The sequence below is a fragment of the Lissotriton helveticus genome, chromosome 2_1 (genome assembly GCF_964261635.1).
Source record: "Lissotriton helveticus chromosome 2_1, aLisHel1.1, whole genome shotgun sequence".
Classification (NCBI taxonomy): Eukaryota; Metazoa; Chordata; class Amphibia; order Caudata; family Salamandridae; genus Lissotriton; species Lissotriton helveticus.
Window position 1 is genome coordinate 2,096,826,521 of NC_136059.1, and position 8,912 is coordinate 2,096,835,432.

The following is an 8,912-nucleotide window of genomic DNA, read 5'->3' on the forward strand; positions in this document are numbered from 1 at the left end:
GAAGGGTTGAGTCTGGTTTCTGGGGGTACGGCATTCCAAATTCTGGGTGCCATCCCAGAGAAGGATCTGTTATACGTTTTTTTCTTATGGAATTTTTGTGGTTTCAGTAGTAGTTTTGCCGCACTTCTTGAGGATTTGGACCCACCCGAGATCGTCAATTTCTGTGCCAAATAGCTGGGTGACTTGTGATGCATGGCTCTGTGTGTCATGCAGGCAATTTTCAGCTGGATTCTCGCCTCCAGAGGTATCCAGTTCAAGGATTGAAGGTCCGGGGAGATGTGGGAGGAACGTTTAGATCCAGTTATGAGTCTTGCTGCGGCGTTGATTGATGCTCTGAGTGGTGCAGTTGATGTTTTGGGTAGGCCACAGAGGAAGACACATCCGTATTGCACTCTGGGTATAACCAGAGCTTGTACTGCCTGTTTGAAGTCATTGTGTGGTAGGAAGGGTTTCATTTTCCTCAATGAATATTACACTTGGTATAGCGTATGGCTACCCTAAGGCATCCCAGCGCTTTGACCCAGAGCATGTCACCACCACTCATCGGAAAAGGAAGGTCTTTAATTGTTTCCGAAACATGAGATGGTTTGGTTGAAGTCAGATGCTCTCAGGGAGACTGTTCCAGAATTTAGCAGTTTGCAAAGAAAACAGCCGTCCCCCCATTTGGGATCTTTTGATCCTTGGGACTGTCAAAAGATTAAATTCACTCGACCTGAGGGTTCTAGAGGGTCAATATGGGCAGATGAGTGGGCACAGAATATCAGGACCGCTATTAGTGATGGATTTGTGGGCCATACACTGAGTTTATCTGGAAGTCGGCTCCCTTTGTAGCATTGCTGATATGTTTTTGCATGTTGAGGTTACTATCTAAAGTGATTCCTAGTGATTTCGCTGAGTCTACGATGGTAGGTTGAACGTTAAACGCTGTAATGTGTTTGATCCAATCTTGCATTTTGGGGATTTGAGCCAGAGGAGCTATTAGTAGGAATTCGGTCTTTAGGGCATTCAGTTTGAGATGATTTTCTGCCAGCCAAGTTTGGGTGTTCCTAAGCGCTGTATTAAGTAGTTTGACGTCCTCTAGGGTGTGTATCTTGAGGTATAGTTGTGTATCATCTGCGTACATGTGATATTGCACGTTAGAGGCTTGTAGGATTTCAGTGAGAGGTTCTAGGAAGAGATTAAACGGTGTTGGGGATAGTGTGGATCCTTGTGGGACACCTAAAGATACTGGGACAGGTTTGGACAGGGTGTTATTGACTTTGAATTGTTGTGTCTGATTTTGGAGAAATGAAGTGAACCATCTAAGCACTGCCCCAGACAAACTCATTCTGTGTTTCAGGAGGTCTAACAAGTTCTCATGTTTGACCGTATCAAAGGCCGTGGAGAGGTCCAGTAGGATGAGTAGACAGGATCTATTTTGGTCGAGTATTTGCAGCGCATCGTCAATGATGTGTGTCATGGCTGATTCTGTGCTATGGCCTCCACGGAAGCCTGATTGGTGTTTGTTGGGAAGATTAAAGTGAACAATATGTTTCGTTAGCTGTAGGTGTACACATTTTTCCAGCAGCTTGGCTAAGGTAGGGATATTTGAGATAGGGCGATAGTTGGTGAGGTCCGTGGGGTCTACCGTGGGCTTCTTTAGAATGGGTGAAACCTGGCCTACTTTGAGGGAATTTGGAATGCATCCTTGTTGAAGTGAACTGTTTATGATCTTGGACCAGAGAGGTAAAAGCAGTGGAGTGAGGTCTTTAACTGCGCTTGCCGGAAGCGGATCAGAGAGGTGGTTAGCTGGCTTCAATGGCCTGAGTATTTTACCTATGGCATCTTCAGAGTAGGAGGTAAATGATGACCAGTCTGCATTATTTTTTGGGTTGGGCTTTGATAGGAGTTGGCATGGCTCAGTTTGGGAAGCAGGAGGGATTTGTGTATTGGGTCTTGCGTATAAGGATAGATCCTTTAGGAGGTCTTTCTTGATGGTGTCAGTCTTCAAGGTGAAGAAGGTGGAGAATTCTTCACAGTTTGGCTGCCGGCATTCTAAATCTTGTGGACGATGAGGTGCCTCCTTAGATTGGGTTTTGATCAGTTCAAAGAGTTTTTTGGGACGATTTCTTGCCTGATCAAGTTGAAGGCTGAAAAAGTCGGCTTTGGTGCGCTTGATCTTTCGGAACTATGCGTTTCTTTTTGTCCTGAGGATCTTGAGGTGGTTGGCGGATGGTATTGATCTCCAGACCCGTTCCGATGTTCTGAGCGAACACCTGTCCTTGTTGAGTATACCGTTGTACCAAGGTTTTGAATCTTTCACAGAGACTCTTTTTAGTTGCAGAGGTGCTACATCTTCTAATATCGATGTCATGGTAGAGAGGTAGTGGTTGGTGAGATCGTGTACTTTGGAAGATCCTTCGGGAGGCAGCAGAAGGTTGGAACAGGAGGAAGGCAGGGTGTTGGGGTTGAGTTTTCTCCGGTCTCTTTTTCACACTTTTGGTCTTGTGGGTTACACTGAGTTCAATTTCACCTGTTCCTTGATGGTGAAAGTGATGATATGATGGTCTGACCAGTCGCATGGTTGGATCGACTCTAGCTGAATGGAATTAGTTTTAGAGATTAATACGTTCAGAATAGAACCTTTGTTGTGTGTTGGGATGTTGCAGAATTGCGTTAAGTCAAGGTCAATAAGGAAATTCTTGAGACTGTTTACTGCTGTATCATTAGGATTGTCCCAATGGAGATTGAAGTCTCCAAGGAATATTTGGGTATTTAGTCACCCCGTGTTTGAAGATACCATGTCCATGAAATGTTCAATGAAGGCGAGGTTTTCACCTGGTGGATGATAGATGATGTGAAGAGAACAGACAGGTTTGTCTTTGCTAGTGCTGTTGAGGCACATGTATATGCATGACTGGAAAGAAGGGGAAATGGCTCTATTTATTGAAATACTCATATGATGTAGGCAGGCTATACCTCCCCCGGACTTGTCAGCTCTGTCTATATCTAGTCTGATGATGTTGTATTTAGGTGGGACTAAAATGCCAATGATTGGTGTGTAGGATTCTTTTAGCCAGGTTTCGGTTAGCATTATCAGGTCTGGCTCATGTGTGAGGATGAGGTCAGCTATGTCCGCTGCATGTCTGGCAGCCAATCTACAGTTTAGGAGTATACATTTGAGTTTGGCGTGCTGATGGTTGAGGAAGGTTCCTGAGTGAGAGGAATTCTTCTATGGTTGTTGTTTGTGACGCCTCTAGTGTTTGGCTTACTGGTTCTATGGGGATTGTAGGTGATAGTAGGAATCAGCGATGATGCAGGTGTGGTAGGCTTCATGGGAGCGGAGACATATGATTCCAACAAGGAGAGTAAATCGCTTTCTGAGAGCGGGTTGGTGCTTCTAATTGGCCGAGATGAATTGTAGGAAGGGACTGAGGGCCAATTGGGATGATAGGGATTCATGTTCGTTGTAAGTTGGATTCTGGGCCAGCTAGTTTTGGGGTGTCTTGTTGCTCTAATTCCCCAAGGTTGTTTCGAGAAATGATCCTTGAGTGCTTGGAGTTCTTCTTTGATTTGATTCAATGAGATTATAATCTCATCAAGTCTGTCGTTTTGTGCAGGCGGGCAATTGGTAAGTGGCTGTGTTGTGGGTGTGAACAAGCTTGGTACATTCTAGACACAAGTTATTTTACAATAATATCTCCTTTACATGTGGTGTTATGTCACCTTTGTGTTTAAATATCCATTAATATCATTCATAAGCTTTAGAGGATTTGGGGCTTTTTCATTGTTATCCACAGGATTACTGACAGGTTGCATGCAGTGCCTAATTTGTGTCCATGGTTTCATGTAATGTGCACCGGTACTCAATTTTGGGACACAGATTTACTTTACATCATCAGACTACAGCAAGAGAACCACAAGCATTGGCAAAACCAAACTTCTCACCTTTGCTGTGCAGCATGGCTAACGTTTTAAAACAAGCATTGGAATAGCCAATAGGTCTCGCATTTGGGACCTTATAAGTGTTTAGCCATGCAACAGGTGGTGTTTTTGCACCAGTGATATTCTGCTGCATAACTAAATACTTATAGGGTGAAAAAAACAAGACCTATTGGCTATTTCGATGCTTGTTTCCATGGCCACCTGGCCGGAAGCGGTACAAAAGGGGGTGGAGATGGACGGAGCATCTGAATCAATCAAACACTCACACCCAGTCAAAAGATCAGGGTTTATTCCATCACCGTTCTTTAGCCCACTCTGCCACCCCAGTTCAGACATGGCTATATGCAAATCAGTCTGAACCTGTGCCTCATGGGAACAGTCCAGCCCGAACTGCCAAGCCATGTCTTCCCTGGACCGGAAACAAGCTTCCGAGGACCGGTTTCTGGCATTCTAGCTGTCTTCAGCCCGGCTTGCTTGAATCCAGTGGCAAAGTGAGCAAGGGACTCACGTCTGAGCATACCCTGCCACACTTATGGCGGCCAAAAGCGGTACAAAAGGGGGTGGTGATGGACGGAGCATCTGAATCAATCAAACACTCACACCCAGTCAAAAGATCTGGGTTTAATCCATCACCGTTCTTTAGCCCACTCTGCCACCCCAGTTCAAACATGGCTATATGCAAATCAGTCTGACCCTGTGCCTCATGGGAACAGTCCAGCCCGAACTGCCAAGCCATGTCTTCCCTGGACCGGAAACAAGCTTCCGAGGACCGGTTTCTGGACCCATACGGTATGCTCAGACGTGAGTCCCTTGCTCACTTTGCCACTGGATTCAAGCAAGCCAGGCTGAAGACGGCTGGAATGCCAGAAACCGGTCCTCGGAAGCTTGTTTCCGGTCCAGGGAAGACATGGCTTGGCAGTTCGGGCTGGACTGTTCCCATGAGGCACAGGGTCAGGCTGATTTGCATATAGCCATGTCTGAACTGGGGTGGCAGAGTGGGCTAAAGAACGGTGATGGATCAAACCCAGATCTTTTGACTGGGTGTGAGTGATTGATTGGTTCTGATGCTCCGTCCATCACCACCCCCTTTTGTACCTCTTTGGCCGCCATAAGTGTGGCAGGGTATGCTCAGACGTGAGTCCCTTGCTCACTTTGCCACTGGATTCAAGCAAGCCGGGCTGAAGACGGCTGGAATGCCAGAAACCGGTCCTCAGAAGCTTGTTTCCGGTCCAGGGAAGGCATGGCTTTGCAGTTCGGGCTGGACTGTTCCCATGAGGCACAGGGTCAGACTGATTTGCATATAGCCATGTCTGAACTGGGGTGGCAGAGTGGGCTAAAGAACGGTGATGGATCAAACCCAGATCTTTTGACTGGGTGTGAGTGTTTGATTGGTTCTGATGCTCCGTCCATCACCACCCCCTTTTGTACCGCACCTGGCCGGAAGGGCACAACCAAACAGGCGATATCTCGCCTCCCCAGCGGACAATGCACTTCCGGGAGACGGAAGGCTATTTAGGTGAGCTTCCCACATGGGCAATTCCTTTTTCCGGCCAGCAGCATAGATTTTGCCCGCCACCGTGAGTTATATCAGGTACAGCAGAGGAATTGGTCTTGTTGCCTCGTGTCGTGTCTGGTCCAGAGTCACGTCGACGTTATTGCGGTGAGTCGCTATAGCCCCCCCTACTTACCGAACCCACACCGCTGGGATGCCGCTGTCTCTGTCCCCTAAATCTGCCAACCTCCCCAACTACTATACAAGGGTTGGAGTGGAGTTGTCCACGCCTTATTGCCTGCAAAACCCATCAGCCTGACTGCGATCTTCCGATGCTGTGTCGCCATGCTAGTAGGGCTGAGGGGAAATTTCGTTACGCCACTTTCGCAGAATTATGGAAAAAATGTGTGGAAAACGAGCGCACGTCCAGGGGGCCGTGTGTCCGGGACAGGGGTCTCTCGTGCACAGGTAGGCTCCCCAATCTCCCCAGCCTGGCTGGGTTGAGAAACAGAGACCGGCCCCGCGGCCTGGGTTTCAGTCAGGGCCTGGGGTGTGGGAGTGCCTGTCATGCAGCCTGCCAAGTGTCTATCTGCTCAGGACAAGGGTCCCTGGTGCAGAGCCCCAGAGCCCTGCAAGAGCAGGTGGGAGCCCTACCTCTATGGCTTGGCTCGGGATGGGCAGATGGGAGTCCTTTCGGTCCCGACCATCTGGTCACACGCAATAATTTCCAATGTGGTGACCAGATGGCCAGAATGCCCTGGAAGTCCCGATGAGGGCTCCTTTGCCTCCCTGATCCCAGCCAGGGCTCCAGGAGGTCGGGTGTGTCCGGGCCTAGGGTCCCCTGAGTCTCTGCGTGCACATGGGTTCCCAGAAAGAGGGGTGGCTTTCCTCTGGATTAGTAGGGACAGGGTATCCCGGAACACCAATGCCCGGGCTGGCGGTTCTTTACCAAGCACCAGATGGTCTATGCCCAAACAACACCTCCCCTCCGTCTGGGGGCTCCCTACTCTGGCCCACGGCGTGCAAAGTGCCCACGACGGGCTCCATGGATCCCGGGCAGTCTTCCCCTGGGTGCCCGGACCTGAGAGCTCCGGTGGGCCTCCCCGTGTCTGAGGCCCAGCCAGGTGTCCCCGATCCCCCCTGGATGCAGAGCCCCCGAGCCCTGCGTGGACAGGCGGGAGCCCTACCGCATAGGCTCAAGTGGGCATATGGGAGTCCTTTCGGGCCCGACCATCAGGTTGCACCTTTCCCCTTGGCCATCTGGGCACACACAATGCTTTCCAATGGGGTGACCAGATGGCCGGGCTACCCTGGAAGTCTGGATGGGGGCCCATTTGCCTCCCCGATCCCAGCGAGGGCTCCAGGAGGTCTGGTGCCACTGCGCCTAGGGTCCCCTCAGTCTTGCAGTGCGGACAGGTTACCAGAAAGGGGGGTAGCCTTCCTCCAGATTACTAGGGGCAAGGTACTCTGGGACCCCTCTTGGCTTAGCGGTCCTCAGCCAGCAGCTGGACAGGCCAGGATGTCGCCCCAGCCCTGGGTCCATCCCTGGGCCTGCCACGTGGCAGGCTGCCCTGAATGGGGTCCAGCAGGCCTGGGGAGCCTCTCCCTGCTGGGCTGGATACAGGGGCCCTTGGGAGGACAGCCTCCCCATCCCAGGCTCCTTCCTCTGTGCTGCTGCGTGGCAGGGTGCCCGAACGAGGTCCCGCTGGCCTCTATAGGCTTCCTCTTTGCCTCTGTGCCCAGGAGTCCTGGCTGGGTCCAGGGGACCCGCCTGGCCCCGGCTCGGGTGCTCCAGACCTGGGCCCTGTCCCCCAGCCTGCTGCCCTGCCAAATGCCCGGGAACGAGTTCGATCATGTCCTGCGAGTCTCCCATGCTCGGCTGGGTTAAGGGGCTCTCTGCGGCCCCAGGGAGGGTGGCTTCTCCACCCTGGGCTCCGTCCTCAGTCCCGCTATGTGGCAGGGTGCCTGGGATGGTGTCCGGTGGGCCTAGGGAGGCTTCCCCTGTGCATACGGGTCTGGGAGCCCTTGCTGGGTCCAGGGAACCCACTGGGCCCCAGGTCGGGTGCTCTGGCCCTGGGCCCCGTCCCCCAGCCTGCCGGCCCACCAAAGGCCTCGGACGGGGTTCTGTTGTGCCCGGGGAGCATCCCCCTGTTCAACTGGGTTCAGGGGCTCCCAGGGTCCCGTGGAGGGCTGCCTCCCCACCTTGGGCTCCGTCCTTTGTCCTGCTGCGTGGCAGGGTGCCTGGAATAGGCTCCAGCGGGCCCGGGGAGGCTTCCCCTGTGCCTCTGGGCCTGGGAGCCCTCGATGAATCCAGGTTCCTGCCGGGCCCCAGGTCGGGTGCTCCAGCCCTGGGCCCCATCCCCCTGCCTGCAGCTCTGCCAAAGGCCTGGTACAGGGTTCCGTTGTTCCTGGGGAGCCTCCCCTTGCTTGGCTGGGTTCAGGAGTTCTGGTCAGGGCCCCTGAGGGCCCCAAGGAGGGTGACCTCCCCACCCAGGGCTCCATCTTGGGCTTTGCCCGGCCATCTGGTCTCACCTTTCCCCTTGGCCATCTGGTCACACCTATCCCCTCGGCCATCTGGTCGCACGCAATGCTTTCCTATGGGGTGACCAAATGGTCCGGCTTCCCTGGAAGTCCCAATGAGGGGTCATTTGCCTCCCTAAACCCAGTGAGGGCTCCAAGAGGTTGGGTACTTTCGCGCCTTGGGTCACCTCTGTCACCCCGTGTGCATGGAATACAAGAAAGGGGGGTCATTTTCCTCCGGATTACTAGGGAGAGGGCCAATCAGACCTCCGTGAGGTCTGGCAATGCTGAGACGGGGAAGACAGCACCCGAGCCTGCCCGCTGGGACCCCCAGGGGCCCGGGTACGCACCTGTCTCTCAGCCCCTTCCCGATGGTCCTTTTACTCTGAGTTTGCTCAGTCAGACCTCCGTGAGGTCCAGCGACGCTGAGACGGGGGCAGGCAGTACCTGAGCCCGCCGGCCAGGGCCCCCAGGGGCCTGGGTACGTACCTGCCTCTCAGCCCCTTCCCGATGGTCCTTTTTCTCCGAGTCTGCTTGCCCTGGGAGGAGGCAGGGATGCTAAGCCAGCATACCCCTGCCCAGGGTGTCCTGCCAAGGGGATGCCCCAGCCGTACTCTGATCGATTGGGCACTCTCGGTCTGTTTAGGGATGGACTGCTTGGCCAGCCTCAGCTGTTGTTTCAAGCAAAGCGCTTCCACCCCACATGGACCACCCAACTTGAGGGCCTGCCGCCTGGTGGGAGGCCCTTCACCCTACCCAGCAGAGCGAAGGCGAGTGGCCCTGGCAGCTCGTGCCCCCCAGTGGTCTGACCCGAGTGGAAGGGGTAGGGTGGCTCTAGGCCCTTGGATGCTGCTGCCCAGCAAGTCCGAAGGCCCCGTGCGCCATGCCGTCACCCCTCTCTGCCCAGGACATTTCCACAGCATCTCGGAAAGACAAATCTGAGGGGTGCCGCTGCCGCCAGGCTCTGGCACCACTG